The following is a 19063-nucleotide window of genomic DNA, read 5'->3' as shown; positions in this document are numbered from 1 at the left end:
TTTTTTATTCTGTTCTTTTTTTTTCTTATTGATTAATTAAAAATACTAATCAGAATGTCTAATATTATGGTAAAATATGTCCCATAATTACAAATTTATATCCCTAAAATTTTTCCATTGTCCTATAACACAATAATTATTGATAAATAATGTTAAATGAAATTTTTTGTTTTTTCTATGCGTTCTATTTGGTGCTATAATATGGTTCTCATGATGGTTCGATACACGAATTTACTGAATTTTCATATGATTTTAAGTATTTTATTTTTGTTTTAGTCTCCAACGTCCTTTCCAATTCAATTAGATACAAGGATTTTTGGTTGGTATTTTATTGACCTTACATGTACCTACATAGGTGTGTAATTTTATTTAAACTGCGATTTTCTAACTCAATAATTCTATGGTTTATGGAAAATAGTTTTTTTTTTCAGTTTTAGTTTTGCTTATTAATTTTTACTCTAACTTACATTATATTATCTTTTTAGGCAAATTTACATACGATATGTACACACAATTAACACTATACTGTTCTATTTTAAGCACTGTTTTTATATAATATTGAAGTATGAAAACATTCGTATAAGAACATGTACGCGTGTATTTACGCAATAGACTTATATATACATTTATTATGAATAGAAGATAATTAATGACTAGAAATTTTTTACTTATATCAAATTCATAATTTTATGTTAGCCATCCATTTTAATCATTTATAAAAAAACAACTATATGTCCTTCTATAAAATGATGAAAACTAAATTGACGTATTAAAAATTGACTTTTCATGATTTGAAATTGTGTCGAAATATTTATAAATTTAAATATTGCAATGGAATCGTACATATTTAAAACAATTTTTGGAAAAATATAATTTCTGTATTTGAAAATTTAAAAAAATTTATGGGCAATAATTGAAATGGTCAAAAATAAATTCATGTTCTTGACAGTATATACTTAAGTTGCGCGAATATAATTAATAATTTGAGATTTTAGATATTTTACCTGAATATTTAGCTATTTATAATATATTATAATATATGAACTAAAGTCTGTTCAGCAATGAACAATAGTATATTTTTAATTTTGACAAAAGGAAGCAGAAAGAAGTAGATAAATGGATTTTCGGATTAGTATGCTACAATACAATGTTTTGTAGGAATATCGTAAATCGATTTCAGTCTTAAATCAATGGTTTCAACTCATTGATTTTCCATACAAATATTTACTTAATAACTCATCGTAATTAATTACTTCTTTACTTACCCCTTTTAGAGAATCAAACATGGTGAATTTCGATTTTACTAAGAATAAATAGACTAAACAATTTCTAGTACCAGTATATTTTTCTCCATCGAAATAATTTTTTTGAAAAAACTGTGTTTCTAATTATCACCAATCATTCCTAATCACACAATGTGCAATTCTAAAAAACACATAAAAATTAAAAGTGATTCCTAAATTAAAGCCACCGATTTGAAAATTTTCTGTGGCGCATATAAAAATACCAATAACAAATTCTACTGCCAAAAAGTTAGATTTAGTTTTTAAACCTATACTCAACTGTCTTACAGTGAAATTATTTTGCAAAAAAAACCCATAGCTATTTTATATAAATTTTTAAATGAAAACCAATCGACATTATATTTTTTTTTTAAATAAACGCAAATAAACTTCTTTGAGTAAAAATATAAAATAGGCGCACATTAACTTCTATTTAAGCAGCATTATATGCATATAACAAATTGAATTAATTTCAAAAAATTGAATTTAACTTTATTTTAAAATATTTAAATAAATTCTTAATTAAAATCTCGAAATAATGGATGTATATTCTTTTTATATAGAATTTAATTCTTTCATTAAAATTTCAACCTCTCACTAATTATTAATACAAAATAACTATTATCTTTCCATATTATTTAAAATTCTATTTAAAATCGAATATATTATACATAATATAATATATACCTAAATAATAGATTAAAGCAATGGTGTATAGTTAAACATAAATAAGTGGTTTATAATCTTTTCAAATTTACTGTAATAGAAATTATTTTAATTTGCATTTAACGTACACACAAGGATGCATTGAAATAAAAAATTTATAATGTAAAGCAAAACATAATAGGATATAAAAAAAAATATGGAAAAGAGAAAAAAAAATAAATGGAAACCACCACGACACAAAAATTGCAAAATGATGGTTTTCTAATTTTTGAAAATCGAAATTAAGTCAATTGAATATAATATGCGGTAATTTTGTATTGTTGATAATCGCAAAATAAAAATATTCTAGACACAATCTATTGAAAATTGGTAGAAGTACCAAATGTTTGTGAAAAACATCAAAAATTTTTTTTTGGAAAATTTGTTTAAGAACTGTCATAATATTATATTGAATTGTAAGTTCTTAGTAATCCATTTAAGCAATAGTACAACTTACATATAACAAAAATATAGTTACCAATTAAAAAAAAATAGTAGCACCTGGTCCAAATTTTTAAATAGAACTAAAAATATTTTGAATTATGGTGTCTTAAATTTCAAGTGTAGAATCTAATTAAATTGAATAACAAATTTGTTCATTTTATTATAATTCATGTGAAATCGCAGGCAGATTCTACGTCGCACTTATTTTGGGTCAAAGAAATGGCAATCAACAATTAAATTTAATAGTTGACAACAATTGTTCAAATCTCGATGCAATTACTTTGAAAACTTTGAACACTAACAGAATTTAAAACAAAACTTTCATGGAGAACACACGGCTTAAATTCAGAACAAAGCAAGAACTCGAAATGACTCGAAAAGATTTTTTAATTCCTTGCAATTTTCCATTTTTCTAGTAATATAATCAAAATGCCTATAATGTATTTTAAACAATATTAAAAAGCATATGAAGCGAAATGATATGAACGACACTCAAAACCGCAGCTTATTTCAAATTTTCCCAACTCTTCAGGAACTGAAAGTTTTAACTAACATTTCTACATCTTAACAAATTAAATGTTATCACCGGTTGATACTTCTTCCATAGAAACTAAAATGTGAGATAAAAGTTTTTAGTACACACTTACAAGGAAAAATGTACTTTTTATGCATGGAATTTTCAGCCTAAATGTAATTTTTATAACTCTTCAAACCATTTGTAACGCTTATCAGCACAATCATTTTTCACAGTTTTGTCATTTTTTCATACAAAATTTTTTGGTTATAAAAATATTAAGTATTTCTATTTTCTTTATAAGCTCAAATGCTTATAAGTACAAATTTTTTTAATAATGAAATCTTAAAAAAATTAACAATCTGCATTCAAGTCTGCTCGACTGTATTTATGGCCTAAATTATGACACTGCTTAAGGTTAAATGATAGGGAATAGGATAAGTGTTGTGCCTAATTGCGTGCGGTTATAAAAAGAATATTGCTGTATAGTAAAAATCAGTTTTCAAACTGCTTATACTTAGAATATAATTATAACTAAGTTATAAATTCAAAGCAATACATGTAATTATGTACATGTATATCCAACAAGGACAACATCAATTCCTACAGTTTTAAAATAATTTATAATTATATTTACGTTATGCTTGAAATTTTCGTTATTATTAACATCTTTCTGGTATTCATCTCAAATATAATATGAAGTGATTTTAAAAATAAAAATTTTAAAGTATTGAACTTGAAATCTTCAGGTATTCATACATTCAATACATTTTGAAATTAGAGCTTCATGCGGCTTCAAGAAGAACAACTTGGTATAAAAATACTCTTATCATAGCATACACCCTATATACGTTATACAAAGCTCACTATCGATCAATAAAACTGTAACAGAATTCTGCATGCGAGTACGTTTGAACTTTTCCTTAAATTTAAAATTACCCCAAAAAGGTTAATGTTAGAATGATAAGTATGACAAGAATTTCAGATCCTATATACATTTCTAGCCTACGTTTATGCTATATAGAAATTAATTTACATAATATTCAAAATGAAATAAGAAGAATAATATAATTTGAATATTAATAAAATGAAATGAGAATAAAAAAAAATTTATTTTTAAAGAATTTTTTTTAATAATTTCCCATTCAAATTCACCAAAAATAAAAAGCATATACATATAGAAAAAAAGGCAAACGGCACAATGGAAAAAAAATTATTAATAAAACGGAAACCAAAAATGGAATAATATTGGTTGAAATTTAACTGTAAAAGAATAGATATATGTATACAGTATTTTTGGTTTAAGCTAAAATTACCACTGAATAAATTAATTAAAATTTCATATAATAAAATATTTAATTTATGGTTGACTCTAGTACCTTATAATGTAATAAATTTAACCATAATGTATACTACAAATTTAATTATGAAGAAATCTAATTTAATTTTATTTTAAATTTAAATGATTAGTTAGCCGCTGTCATTTAATTTTAAAATTTTCAATTATGCATCCGCCTAAACTTAAAATATTAATCAAATTAAAGAACGTTTAGTTTTGTTAAAAATTAATTGACAATACTTTATGAGTTGGTTTTGAGCATGAATCAAATGGTTTTCAGTAACATTGCGTTTTTGAAAAATTCAACTCTGTCTGTTTAAGTACATAAAATAAAATTTAATCTACTACATTTGCAGACTTTGGCTAATGTATTGAAAATGTTAAATGCGTATGAAACTTCGTCAATTTTATATTAATATACAAAATATGCATGTGTTTAGGTGGTAAATGGTACTAATTAATAATTTCAAACTATTATGATATTTTTTTTCATTTCAAACTAAATTCTTAAAAAATTAATTGTGATCAGTTCAAACTAGCCCATTTGATATTTTCTGGATAGAATTTGGAAATTTCATTAAAATTATTATTCTTAGTTTAGTGAAACGGTTACACATAAAGTTTTGAAAAAGTTTATTTACTTAAAATTTTAAGAAAGCTGTTCCGTATAACCTTCAAATAATTCTATTGGGTTCTTAACAAAAATTTTTACAAACAAATGTTCAACAAAGATAAATTAACAAGGGTTCGTAAAAAAGATTTACAAAATTTGTTAATAAGCTCTTTAGGCAAATAATATAGAGTTATCAAATTTGAAAATAATCACCCAATTATTTGCTTAGATATATTCAAAAAATTCATTGAAATCATAATCAAAAGTGAATACCTTAAAGGTCAATAGTTTTCTGCTAACCATGTCAAAAATTTATCGACATAAGCATAATAAGTATATACATTAGGACGACAAGGTAAATCTTTGGTAGGCCATCCTAAAAATACTCCTCTTAAATAAAATTTTTCATTTCTTTTAACCATTAAACCTTGGCCAGGTAAAACCCCGAGACAAAGGTCTTCGCTATTTGTATTAATGGTGCAAAAATTTCTTTCCAATATTGATGACTTTGTTTTTGAGGATGACTTTTCTTTAAAACAATTCTCAGATTATTGTATTTTTACTTCAAATGTTCTTAATTCTAAGTATGATTCTTCATACTGAAAACCAAGAACATGACCTTCCTCAAATTCAATTTGATTCTTACTATGGATACATACACATGCTTTCCGAACTCGTGTATTTATACTACAATTGGAAATTTTTTTGTTATATTAATTTGATCAAAATATATTTTTCCCATACGGATAAGATTTATCCAGAAATACTATAGCGATATCTTCATTAAATTTTCCATTCGTGCTGTCATTACCATGATATTTCGGATCATGGTAATAATCAATTCTGATTAATAATCAACTAATTTTTGCTATAAAGGTATTTAATTCATTAATAATTCTGCGATCAGAAAACCCTAAACCAACACGATATTCTTCAGAATGAAAACATCTTGAAGCACTCAATACAGAATTAGGTGTTATCAGTGTACCTTCACAATGATATTCTAGTGGCCCATTTAACCACAATTTTAATATTGGTGCCCACCATGGCCACACTACTGATGATTTTGATAACATACCACATTCATCGGGATTATAATTCTTCATGGTTTGTTCGTTACTAGTTTCAGTCGTTATTTCTATTGAATCTTTATTCGATACTGTTGAACTAACAATAGATGGAGTTTCGGTAATATAATGTTGAGAATCTGTAATTAAAAAATTTTTTAATATCATTATAATGCATATTGTAGATGATGTAATATATTAGCAATCACCTTCTAAAATGTCAGCAGTTGTATTAATTAAACGTTGAAATAAATTATGAAAAGATTTTTCTATAATTTCCGTGTATGCAATTTTCGCTTTATTAGTCTAAAATTCTAAAATATTATTAAACATTTTTTAAAATAAGATTGAAAAATATGTGGAATTCGTACATATTCATTTGGTGCAAATATTAAATTGATCGTATTGTTTCCACCTTTTATTACTATATTACCATATTCGGATTCGAAAGAAAAGCTAACAAACATAAAAATAATTCCCATAACTAAGCAATTTAGTATTTTAACTTCCATTTTTCAAATATTATTTTAGTAGAAGTAATTGAATTGTCTGTGAGGAAAATATTAAAATTTATTGTCTTGGGTTATTATTCTTCTTATGCATTCTTTGTCGTTGTAAAACATAATCAGTTTTAAATTATTGTAAAACGCTTAGAATATACCTTCCGTTTAAATGTACCTATTTATAGTCTATAATTTTCATAAAGCCAAAACTAATTATTTCGATAATATTGATAAGTTTCAATTTGATTTTATGTTGAGTGTGTTATTATTACATATAATTCAATCTAATTAGTTCTATAGAATATTAAACGGAAACTTTTATATAATCACTTGCTTCCACAATTGAAAAATTCTTATTAATCCTTCTATAATACTCGTATGCATATTTATTGAATACACTATTTTTATATTACACGATACGAGTATTAAATACTTCTTTAAATAATAATAAAAAAATTATTTCTTAACTACTTTATTTTATTTTAGATTTTTTTAGCTACTCTTGTTACTTTGTAAAAGCGTTTTATTCAACATATCAAGACAACGATTTTTCAACTGAAAAGCATAAGGTTTATTTTTTCAACATTTTAAAATTCGCTAGAAATAAAAACTGAAATTTAAAATTCATGAAGGTGATCAACAAAAGCATATTAATTATTTTTAAGCTTTGGAAATTTTTATAATATGCAAAAGTTTTTAGCACATTTCCAACAAAATCGGAAAAACAAGTATTCTTATTATCTGTAAGGGTCTATTTCTCTGAATGAAAATTTTTATCTACTTTTCCCCCTTTAAAAGATTCCGTCAAAATCGATTTCTTGACAATATCGTGGTTCTTTTACAATATTATTGTAAAAGAACCACGAACATTTTCTTAATTGCACAAAAGTTGAAAAATAACTAATTGCTTCTCCAAATCCGAAAGGCCTTTGGAAAGCATTACAATCACAAACTAGCCGTTGAAATTGAAAAACATTATTGCTATTGTTGATTATTGCTACATATTGCTATAGTGTTTAAGAAATAGACCGAAAATTGACATTTTGCAATTTTTTTATTTTCACGAAAAAGTTTACCGTTCAAGTATCATATTAGATACCGCAATATTTAATGAGAGAAAAAAAGCACTTTAAATATTTTATAATTTGACTTACGATTAGAATAGAATTTTAACGAATTTAAAAATCAGAAACCTTTTTCTACTGCAATTGAAATATTCAAATTTCATGATAACAAGAGCTTTATTAGTCTAACAATTTCGCAATTGCTTTAATTATTTTAAGTATCAAATTTCAAAATAAGTTAATACTGAGCTAACAATAAATTTCCATTTTCAGTGTTATTCAATTTCGTGTTATTCAGATGCATCTAATTATTTAATATTATTTTATATTTCTTACTTATAAATTAAAGTATAAGTAAAGTTATGAAAATAACGCTTAACCACATCGAAAAGTTCGGGATGAGTCTATATAAAAAAAAATATTCAACATTTTGTGGTTTCAATAAAAATGTTCATTGAGAAAATGAAAATATGAAAACAACAAATTTTTTCTATTTTCGTGAAAGCTTTACACTTTCAATAAGGCTTTTTGTTTACTAACAAGCTGTGAAATGCTCAATGTTAATGTTACATCGGTAATGTTCAATAATCCCCGTTATGTTTTCTTGGAATCCCGAGTTATAACACCACAATTTGGTGGTTCAAATCTTTACTTAATTAATAATACCTAAGGTTGCACGAGAAATAAAATTAGAGAAAAATAGAATAAAAATTAATGTGTGAATTTAAAAAAATATATATGTATTTATATGTACATATATTTTTTAGAATTTTGACTGATAATCGACATTTCCTTAAATAATACCCTTATTTTTTATGTTTCTATAAAAATTTAGTAAGTTTATGATTTGATAGTTAACTTTCAGACTTAAAATTTCGGCCTACTAGTCAAATTAATATCCAAGCCACAAGAACTTATTGGTGCTTGGATGATAATTTGACTGGAAGGCAGTTACAACATAAATATGTTGTTATCATGGAGGACATGTTATTATCCATGGAAACAAATGATTCAAATTACACAGTGCTTTTATTAACCGCTTTGCGTACTGGATAATGAAAGCATCCAACTTGCGAAATGTAATGAATTAATCATCTTTTTGGGGTGTGACGTGATTCCTATGTTACAATTTTACTTCTTTGATCTGACTGTAAATTTAACCAGTTTAATTTTCAAGGAAATCTGGTGTCAGCAATTCTTAAAATTATAACTGAGAGAACTGTAAAAACGTAAAGATGTATTGGAATTTTTATGTATAATTTAGAACTAATTTGATCAAAATTTTGTTCTCCATTTTTTGCAATAAAGTAAAATTTTAACATAGCTTCTTAATTTCCATTATTGTATTACATATTGAATTAAAACTTCTCCTATAATATTTCAGTTCGTGTCACTCGCCAGAACGGATACAAAATACTTTAAATAAAAGAAGAGAGAACAAAATACATTATATTTAATACAAAATAATTACATTTCATATCATCTGATAAAAATTTTTATAAACATTGAACTAAAATCAATTTCCTACTGTCCTACTTCTATGCAGAATCGCTTTTGTTCTGTTTTGTTTTCAAATATTTCCACAACAAACACATATCTACGTCCACTGTATAGTTAATGAATAAGCAAACAAGTAAAAGCATAGTAATAAAAAAGAAAATGTTATCCTTGACCTTCTCCTTTTTGTTTTTTTTTTTTTTTTTTCTAATACTCATATACGAATATATATTATATTTATTTCCGCTTTGGTGGTTTGGGATTTTTGGTTAATACGTTCAAGCTTGGCACAATAAATATCTTCTATCTGCAACTTATAGTTTGTAGTATACTATTAGCATTTGTAGAACATGCTGACTTCAGTATAAAGAGAAAATATGGACGAAGAATTAATTGAAAGATAAAATTATTCGGATTTCAATATTTAAATCTGACAGAAACAAACTTTTGCTGGAAGTTTAAAAATTTTTATTAAAAGCGTTTCTTTTGAAAGTTCTTATACTACCCGGCACATAATCTTTACAATAAGTTAAACCTCAATAAACAGGTATTCAAGCTATGGTAATCAAATTTACAGTGATAAACTTGTGTAATGTTAATGTTAAATCTTATAAAACGTTCTAGAGTTGTAAACATTTTCAAATTTCTTTTATATGTTTTTACATTTACTTAATGGTTTATATGTTTTTACATTTATAATTAAGGTTGCTCCTTAATTTTTGATCAATTTTTCATTATTTCCTTTGATTTTCATAACATATTAATCCATTAAAATAAAATATTTTTAGTATATGTGCATATACACGTACAAGAGATTCTTTTTTATTTAGGTACCGTTAATTAGAAAAAAAAATGTAAGTACCGTTAGCCCAGAAAGCAACCCAATCAAACTGTTTCCGTGTTTTAGCACTTTTCCAAAAAAATTTGAATATAAGTGCTTATTAGTTGCACGCTGTTCGTCCGTCCGCCCGTGGTCTTCTTTACAAAACTTTTATAACCTTGAAGACCAAAAGCTAAAATTTCAAAAATAAAGGATATGTCCTATTTCTTTCTAGTTATAGCCACCAAAAGGCTAAAAATGCCATTTCTTAGCATTTCATTGTATTAAATCTACAACCATTTTTCAAAGTTTGCAAATGCAGAAAATCAGTGGTTGGGTTCTTCTAACGTATTTGAACGGTAAATTTTGCCAGTCATTTTGTTTTTTTAATGTACAAGTATGGGTATGCCGCGGTAGAAGAAGCCAGCCACTATTTTTTTGCGTTTACAATTTCAAAAATGCTTATGGTTTCATTGCAACAAATAGTTAAAAAATGTCATTTTTAGGGTTTTGGAGGTATATCTTTTAGAGGAGGGGAGATAGGTAAAAATCTTCTTCTACCGAAATAAGTTTCTAATAAAGATCTATGTACGTAGATATAAAATATCTGACGGACGGATATGGCTAAATCAACGCAGAATTTCAATAATATATATATATATGTCCATACCAGAGACGACTCCTTCAAGTTGAACTCCATTCCAAAATGAATATACCCTTCCCAAAGGTGCAGGGTATAATAAATGAGTTCAACCAAAATTAACAAAGTGTAAGTTTTGAAACGGCATTTTATTATAAACAACTGAATAGATGTACTCAAGATAGTATTCTCATTGTCAGTACGATTTCATTTGCAGTGAAGAGTACCTTAATTATTATATGAAAAAATAATATATTGGAAGCAGTCAAAATTTCTAAATAATTTTTGGGCAGAACTAGGCAATTTTAATATACTAAAGATTCAGGGAAATAAAATGTGTATAACACCATTAGGAAAATAAAACATTAAAGTTTATTGTTCCGTGCCTATTTTGATAGCAAAAATTTACATCAAATAATCGGTAGATCTAAAGTTGTATGAACGCGACTATTAAAGTCAGCTTGACAAGATGTTGACATACCTATACATAAAATTTAGACGTTCTCTTGGCACGTTCATTTTGATTACCACTTTATTACTTACTCATTTCATAATAGTTGTAGTTTTATATTGAGTGTAAAATATTGTATATACTTAAAAATTAAACATAAGCTTATTTTGTTTGAAAATTTTATTTAATTCGTTTGTTGTTTGTTTATAATATGAATAATAAATAGGAAATATGAATAATTCGCAAAATTCAATAACAAAAGGAATCTTCTTAGATTTTTTTATATCACAACAGTTACTTCAATAATAAAAAACAGTTAAGTCATTGCATTTCTTGTTATTGCTGGAGTACTATTACCATTTTTTGTAATGCAAATGCACATACACCGATATTTATCTATATATAGTATTCATACTATTGTTCATTTTCTATCATTTTTATTTTTAGTGAAAATTAAAATGGAAAATAAATTGAAAATTCTTAACAAAACAAGCAGATAGACAGCATCAGAAAGCATCAGAGAAAAAACATTTCAAATGTTGTCCATGAAAGTTTTTTTTGCCTTTTTATAAAAACAATTTTTTTTTTTTTTTTGTCCAATATAAAATACTCGAAGCTGGTTAAATTTAAATGAAACTCGTTACATTTTAATAATACAAAAAAGTATATAGATATAAAAGCTATGAAAATATTTGTACATTTATATATAAAAAAAACATTATATATATCCTGTTTCCTGAATTTAAATACAATTTGGATTTTGTAAAAAAAGGATATAATAGAAAACTAAAAAAAACCCTCCAATGCATTTCTTATATGCATAAATTAAAATAGAATAAAGTTTCCGCTTTAAGGACATCACTAAAATATACAGGCGAACACTTACAGAATACAGAAAAATAACCAAGACTAAAGAATTAACTGAGATTCCATTTTAATATTATAATATTTAATGTACAGATGTATATATAATATGTTAATATATATGAATATACATGAATATTACATATAAATTTTAACTGTCGAAAGGATTTATAGTATACGGTCTACTTAAATTACCAAGAACTTGAATTTGTTCAAAACTCTGAAGGAAAATAAAATATAAAATGGATGACAATGAAAACAAATACCCCAAACACACAAATAATATGTAAAAGGATTTTTATGTCTGTGTAAAACAAAAGGAAAATTTTCTCATTTCGATTAACATTTTAAGTAAAATATAATCATTTTTGTTATTCTAGCAACAAAACAATACAGAATTAAAAAGGACTTTATTTATGGTTAATATCGGGAAGAAAACTAAAGAATTAGGTGAAAAACTTTCAATCTACATAAATAAAAATTTAAACACTTCAGGTTTTATTTTTCCAACTTAAACTTAATTGAATTTTAAAAACATATTTATATTTAAGGTTTTTATTTCAGTAATTCAATAGCTGCATGACAGAGGGCGCCATTTAATAATTTTAAAACAAAATATTACAAAAAGTTTTCAGATAAACGAAAACGATTCCATTTACATGCTTTTTAGATTTATGTGTGATTTGTACATGTGCCATCACTTGCAATTAAAAAACAAATGTCGATTACCAGAATACGATAGATAACCCACTTATATCGAATAACTCATACTACTGTTTCAGTACAATTCTACTATTTGAAGTAATCGGTCAAGACTAATGAAATTTTCTTGAGTTTGGATTTCATTTAAATAAAAATTATTTAAAAATAGAGATAAACATTAAAAAATCGATCAATTATTTTTTGAACTTGAGGGGGCAACCGAATACAGCCAAAAATTTTAAAAATGCAATATGCCGTAAATTTTAACAAACGCAACAAAAGCATTTTTATTTGAAAACCTAATCCAAAATGCCTTCCATTTACCTTGCAGGACAATAATTTTCGCAAAGTTAACAAATCATTCCATATTCAGAACAAACATCTTTATATGGAGCAAGTATAATTTTCAAGTTTTCGCCTTGTCTTTTCAGAACAACAAAAAGTCATTTGTGAGAAAAAGTGAGCACAGAAAACAATAACTGAATTTCTCTAATATTAGCTGAACCTGGAAAATTACCTGCCACCCAAAAAAGGGTCATTATCATAGTCGCTTGGTTTTGTTTTGAGTTTAACAACGTCAGAAATAAATAGTATGAAACTTTCTAGGAAACTTGTGTCATTTAAATAAAGAAATAAAACAGAACAAATTTCATTCCTTTTTTCTAATTAGTTTTCTCAATAACTGTTTATTTTGTTTATAATTTTGTTTGAGAACCACTCTGAACTATTGTAAAATAATGTTAATTTATTTAATTCGCACATTAAATATTGTCCTTAAGTTCTGAGAATGCCATGTTCTTTTGACACTCAAAAGAAATTGTCGTCATATAACTTTTATTTATGAATCAAATCGAAAAATTACTCCCAAGTTCTGAAAATGTTTTAGAATCATTAACTGAATTGATAATTCTACAAATATATATTGTTTAGGAGGGTTGTAGACTGTATATAATGAAAGTCTAATGCATGAAGCTTTTTGATTAACTAATAAATCAAATAAAACTGCCACATTTTGAAATTCTTTGAGCACGATAAGATCCTATTCGTAAATCAGTTAAAAATACTGGTTAACAAACTCAAACAGAAGCTCCATGATAATAAATAAAATGCAGTGACATATTTTTAAATAAAACTCTGACCCCACACATTTCAACACTTTTGCAAATAGGTTCCTCGCATTCATTCTCTTGATTGCAAATGAAATTTCCAAAACACATAATTTTCAGATAAAACTTGCTTTAAAACTTACCGATTGCTTTTTCCAATATTATTTTCTCAAGGGTTCGTGTTTTGTTTTGGGCTTCCTCAGACTAGTAAGTCTCTTGCAAGGCACACATTTTTATTAATACAATCAAAATACAACACAATCAGCTTTTTTAGATATAGTAAGACTTGTAAGTATAGCTCAAGGTACTTAATTATTTAAGTAATTTGATTTCAATTTATCGACATCTGACGATAAGAAATAAAACTTCTAGCATAATCGCGTAAATTATAACAATAAATGAAAAATTCTCAAAAAATTAAGATGCCATAACCCTTTGGTACAAGAACCTCTACTATTTTTACGCGAAAAACTTAATAATATGCAAATTTTTTGACAGGAACATAATAATTTCAGTAATTAGACCTATGTACACTCGTTAAAACTGTCATGTAACAAAACAAATTTTTAAATTTTTGACGATATAAAAAAATCTTCTATCAATTAGTAACATAATATTTAGAGCTTCAGTAATAACATGTATGTAAAGTATCTCTTGTTTAGGGAGTAAGTTTCTTCATTTCTATACATACTAACTTCGTAGGAAAATGAAAAAGAAAATTGCTTTTTTATTAAATTTTCATTATGAATAATTTTAACATGTACCCACTCACGCAATAAACTTAGTATATAGAAACTCTCAAAGAAAACTTTAAAATATTTAAAAAAAAAGTTCTACACAAGTTATAATAATAAAAACTTTATAAATAAATGTTTTTTAAAATATGTGAACGTTGCTATCATCACGAAGCTACTTCTAGCTTTTAATTTTCTTATATTAACATGAGGAAAAATAAATATATTTTTTTAGAGTTAAATTTTCTTTTAACACAATTACCATCTTATACTAAAACTTTCTTTGTACTATCAGTGCTACACCATACGCAACACTCTAAAACATTAACAAGTAATATGAATGTGTTCATTTTTATTTCTGCATATTTAAATATTAATGCACACACAAACATGTGTGTGTGCATACTCGTAAAATGTGCGCACAATATTTTTTCTTTGGTGTTCTTTTCTTTTTAAGAAGAAATAAATCTTTTATAGTAATTAAATAAACATTTAATATTTCCTTATAGAGAAAAACTTCAAAAGTACATAACAAAAGGATAATAAATATTTTCTTACTCCTTTTCTTAAAATAAGGCACATTATCTTTACTAAGTAATTATCAGTAAAGAAAAAAAATTCGCAACTTTTTATTGGTTGTTCTACATTGTGCATAAAATTTGACTTAGTTTTAAAACGTAAAATATGCAGCGTTAAACTGCACATTTTGTAAATGCAATGCAAACAAGCTTGTACTTTGCATACTTATCAATTTTATTTTAATTATAGACACCATTCTAAAATTTCAAATTTACTAAAAAAAATTAGAAAATTACTCATTCTCTAACTTAACTAAGCAATTTTGAATCATTGGGTCAATATAGTGGTTTAAGAAAATGTATTTACATCACATTACAATAATAATTGTACATAAAGAAATTCGAAGTGGAGGTATTGCGAAATCCTGATTAAATATTACTCTTCTGGTAATCAAACGTCTTATAATTTTTATTGGCAATTAAGCTATATCGCCTACTTTTAATAAATTTTTAATAAATTTTATATATAATATTATATTAATCTATTTCGAAAACATTTCAGAAACATTTTAAATTATATATACATATATGAAAAAAATATTTGAAATCAGTTTTTACTGTTAAAAGATTTACACTAATTTTATTAAAATTACGATATATGAAAAAATTTATCCTTAGCCGTAAATCGTTACTCATAAGAATAATGATTTTGCTTTGTTGCAAAATTACACCAAGATTATGTAAGATTTCCAAAAAATTCTATTTTAAGTTTTATCGCCAAAAAAAAAAAAATTTACTTTATATTATTATTTTTATATCGCCCATACCATAACTACTTTACCCTATTATGAAGAACAGACGAATAATACAATAGATATTTATCTCAAAAATATCTTATCTATGGTAATCGTTTGAAATTAAGTCATCTCTGCAACTATCGTATGCTAATTAAGAATATATTATTTAATAAAATATCTAATTTTTAATAGTAGCTGGTAAATGTGAAACTACAAGCTGACTTACACACATTTACAAGTTTATTACTAAATTATTTAAAATATTTTAAAGTTTTTCGCATATTTTATAAAACTAAAATTCATGAAATTATTTTGTATTTAATTTTATTATGTTTTATGATTTTCTTTCTTCTAAAAGAATTTTTCAGTCACATTGACTATACGAAATAGTTTATATTACGAGTACTCTAAATTTGGTGGTATAACAAATTCATGAGCACAATAATTGTTATACACTAATGAAGATGATGTTGTTTTTCGCTTGAATGAATATTTGTGTTTAAAATTAATTGTTAAATAGTGTAGTATAGATAATGTATTAAATAGTGTAGTATATATTGTAGTTTCATATAGATAAATATATTATGCATGTTATGTTTTGCGATCAACATCTTCTTCTTTGTACCTATACATTATATGATTTTATGACAGTTAATGAGAAATTTTTAAAGATTCATACGAAAACAAGGAAATCATTAAAAAATATGCCTTGTCTTGAGAATTTATTTTTACATTATTAATTATAAATTCGTTAAGAACATATGTATCTATGTATGTATATATACATATTTAATATAAAAGGAGAAACATGTGTAAATATAAAAATTATTAAAAAAATGATACACCTTTCCTTTCAGAGGAATGTAACACTCTAAGTACATAATTCTTCAGAGTATACAACCCTGCCAGCTTCACTAGCCTATACAAAGGAATCTTTACGAATATTTGATCTAGTATATACTTTGACATTTTTTTATAGAAAATAAAGATCAAATCTTCAAAACAAAACTTAGCTTGTACTCTTATATAAAATAGTGTCTATACAAAAAATTCTACTATTTATAAAGTAATCTGGAGTACTTATTTATAAAGTATATTGTTATAACATACTTTGGAATGTTGTACTACTATTAAATGAACACTTTTGAATAAGAATTCAAATTAGTAAAATAATGCTCGTATCTTTTCGATATACGAGTACCTAGCGATGGTTTTCAAACTTTTATCAAGTTACAAACTTTTGTGCTAAATTCGGCCTTTTATTTTCTTCGATTAAATAATATCGTATAACAACGTGCTGGAAAAAAAGTACATAATAATTAACGCATACTGGAAACAAAAGTAATCATTTTTTGGATTTCTTTTATTTGTTTTTTTTTGTAAATATGGCCAAGTACGATTTGCATTTAATTTTGCAGCATATTTATAGTTATACAGTCAACAATATTTTTAGCATTACAACTATTCTGACCGAGTTTCTAAAGAAAATAGAAAAAATTAGTAAAACAATGTTGACATTATAATAAGAGAAAAAAATGTCAATACGCTAACGTATAAATAGTTTAAATTTTGTACATATTTCAATACCTTTTTATATTTTCCACATAAGTTTGTAATAACAATTGGGGCCAGGGGCGGTTTAACAACAACAACTCATAATACTGAAAAGTTATGAAAGCAAAAATCTTAAAATATTTTTTATTAATTTTGGCTAAATTTTATAATTAATTACAACCTCACAGAAACTCTGATATATCAATATTTCCCGCTGTCATTGAAGCGAGATTTTAATTGTTACCTTAATAATTTAGATATTTTCGAAATTTATAGTGTAGGAATTATATTTTCCTAAGATTTTTTAAAATACTCAACTCAAGCAACATACGCATATCTGGTATTGTCGGGAACTTGGTTTATTAAAAACTATAGACGAATGACATTAAGACAACGAAAGAACGGTTTGCGAGAACGAGAAATTGAGTATACATATATGTATAGAAGTATATTTCTATATTACTAATAATATTCTTATAATTTTATGATATTGAACTTGAATTCTTGTAGGGCGAATAGGATTTGGTAAAAAAGAGTTAAATAAGAACCCAAATAGTAAACTAATCCAACTCTGGAAATAATCATACGTAATGTACAATCTTCAAGCACACAAACATATGCAGCTTCAAACATAAGTTTTCGAACATTTTACATTCTTTACACACTAATTCTTACACCAAAGTCTTTCACAACATTTATTATTAATCATCATTTACTTTGTTATTCTCATTATTGCACATAAACAAAATTTCATTTGAATTTCTCTTTATTATTCATTTAAATATGAAGAAGAAATCCTGTATTATGTTATTTACATGTTACTTACTATTATGATAATATATTTGTTGTTATTCTTTTTACTACAATTTTTGTACTAAAATATTCTTGTTTTTTATACCCTGCACTTCGTGAAGGGTATATTAACTTTGGTATGGAGTTTGTAACTACTTGAAGGAGTCATCTGCGGTATGGACATATATATATATTCTTGCTCAGCGTAAAATTCTGCGTCGATTTAGACATGTCCGTCCGTCCGTCCGTCCGTCCGTCCGTCCGTCCGTCCGTCCGTCCGTCCGTCCGTCCGTCCGTCCGTCCGTCCGTCCGTCCGTCCGTCCGTCCGATCGCACGATAACTCAAAAACCAATAATGCAATCGACACCAAACTTTCACAAGTTTTTTCTTTTGTGCCAAGGACGAACCCTATTGTTATTGGACTAAGTCGGACAACGGGTTCGGGTAGCTGCCATACAACTCCAAGAGTTTATTTTAAATATTTCAAAAACTAATAAAGCTATAAATATAAAATTTTGTATACATGTGTCCAATTATATTCTACACATGCTCTAAAAATTATAATGGGATAGCTGCACCGGTTCGGGTGGCTGCCATACAACTCCAACAGCAAATTTTTTATATTCGGCAAAATAATAAAGTCAGATTCATGAAACTTGGCAGTCATGTGTCCAATTATAGGTCAAATATATTTCCGAAGTTTTGGAGGAATTGCTTGACAGGTTCGGGTACCTGCCATACAACTCCATAAGCTAATTTTAAATATTTGGAAAAAGAATAAAGTCAGATTCATGAAACTTGGCAGTTGTGTGTCCGATTATAGATCAGATATATTTGTGAAGTTTTAGTGGAATTGCTTGACAGGTTCGGGTACTTGCCATACAACCCCAAAAGCTTATTTTAAATATTTGGAAAAATAATAAAGTCAAATTCATGAGACTTGGCAGTCGTGTGTCCAATTATGGGTCAGACATATTTCTAAAGTTTTGGTGCGATTGCTTGACAGGTTCGAGTAGCTCCCATACAAGTCTAAAAGCTTATTCTTAATATTTGGAA

Source organism: Condylostylus longicornis, unplaced genomic scaffold, assembly GCF_029603195.1.
Source record: "Condylostylus longicornis isolate FDR11 unplaced genomic scaffold, ASM2960319v2 ptg000038l, whole genome shotgun sequence".
Taxonomy (NCBI): domain Eukaryota; kingdom Metazoa; phylum Arthropoda; class Insecta; order Diptera; family Dolichopodidae; genus Condylostylus; species Condylostylus longicornis.
Note: the sequence above shows the minus strand (reverse complement) of the source record.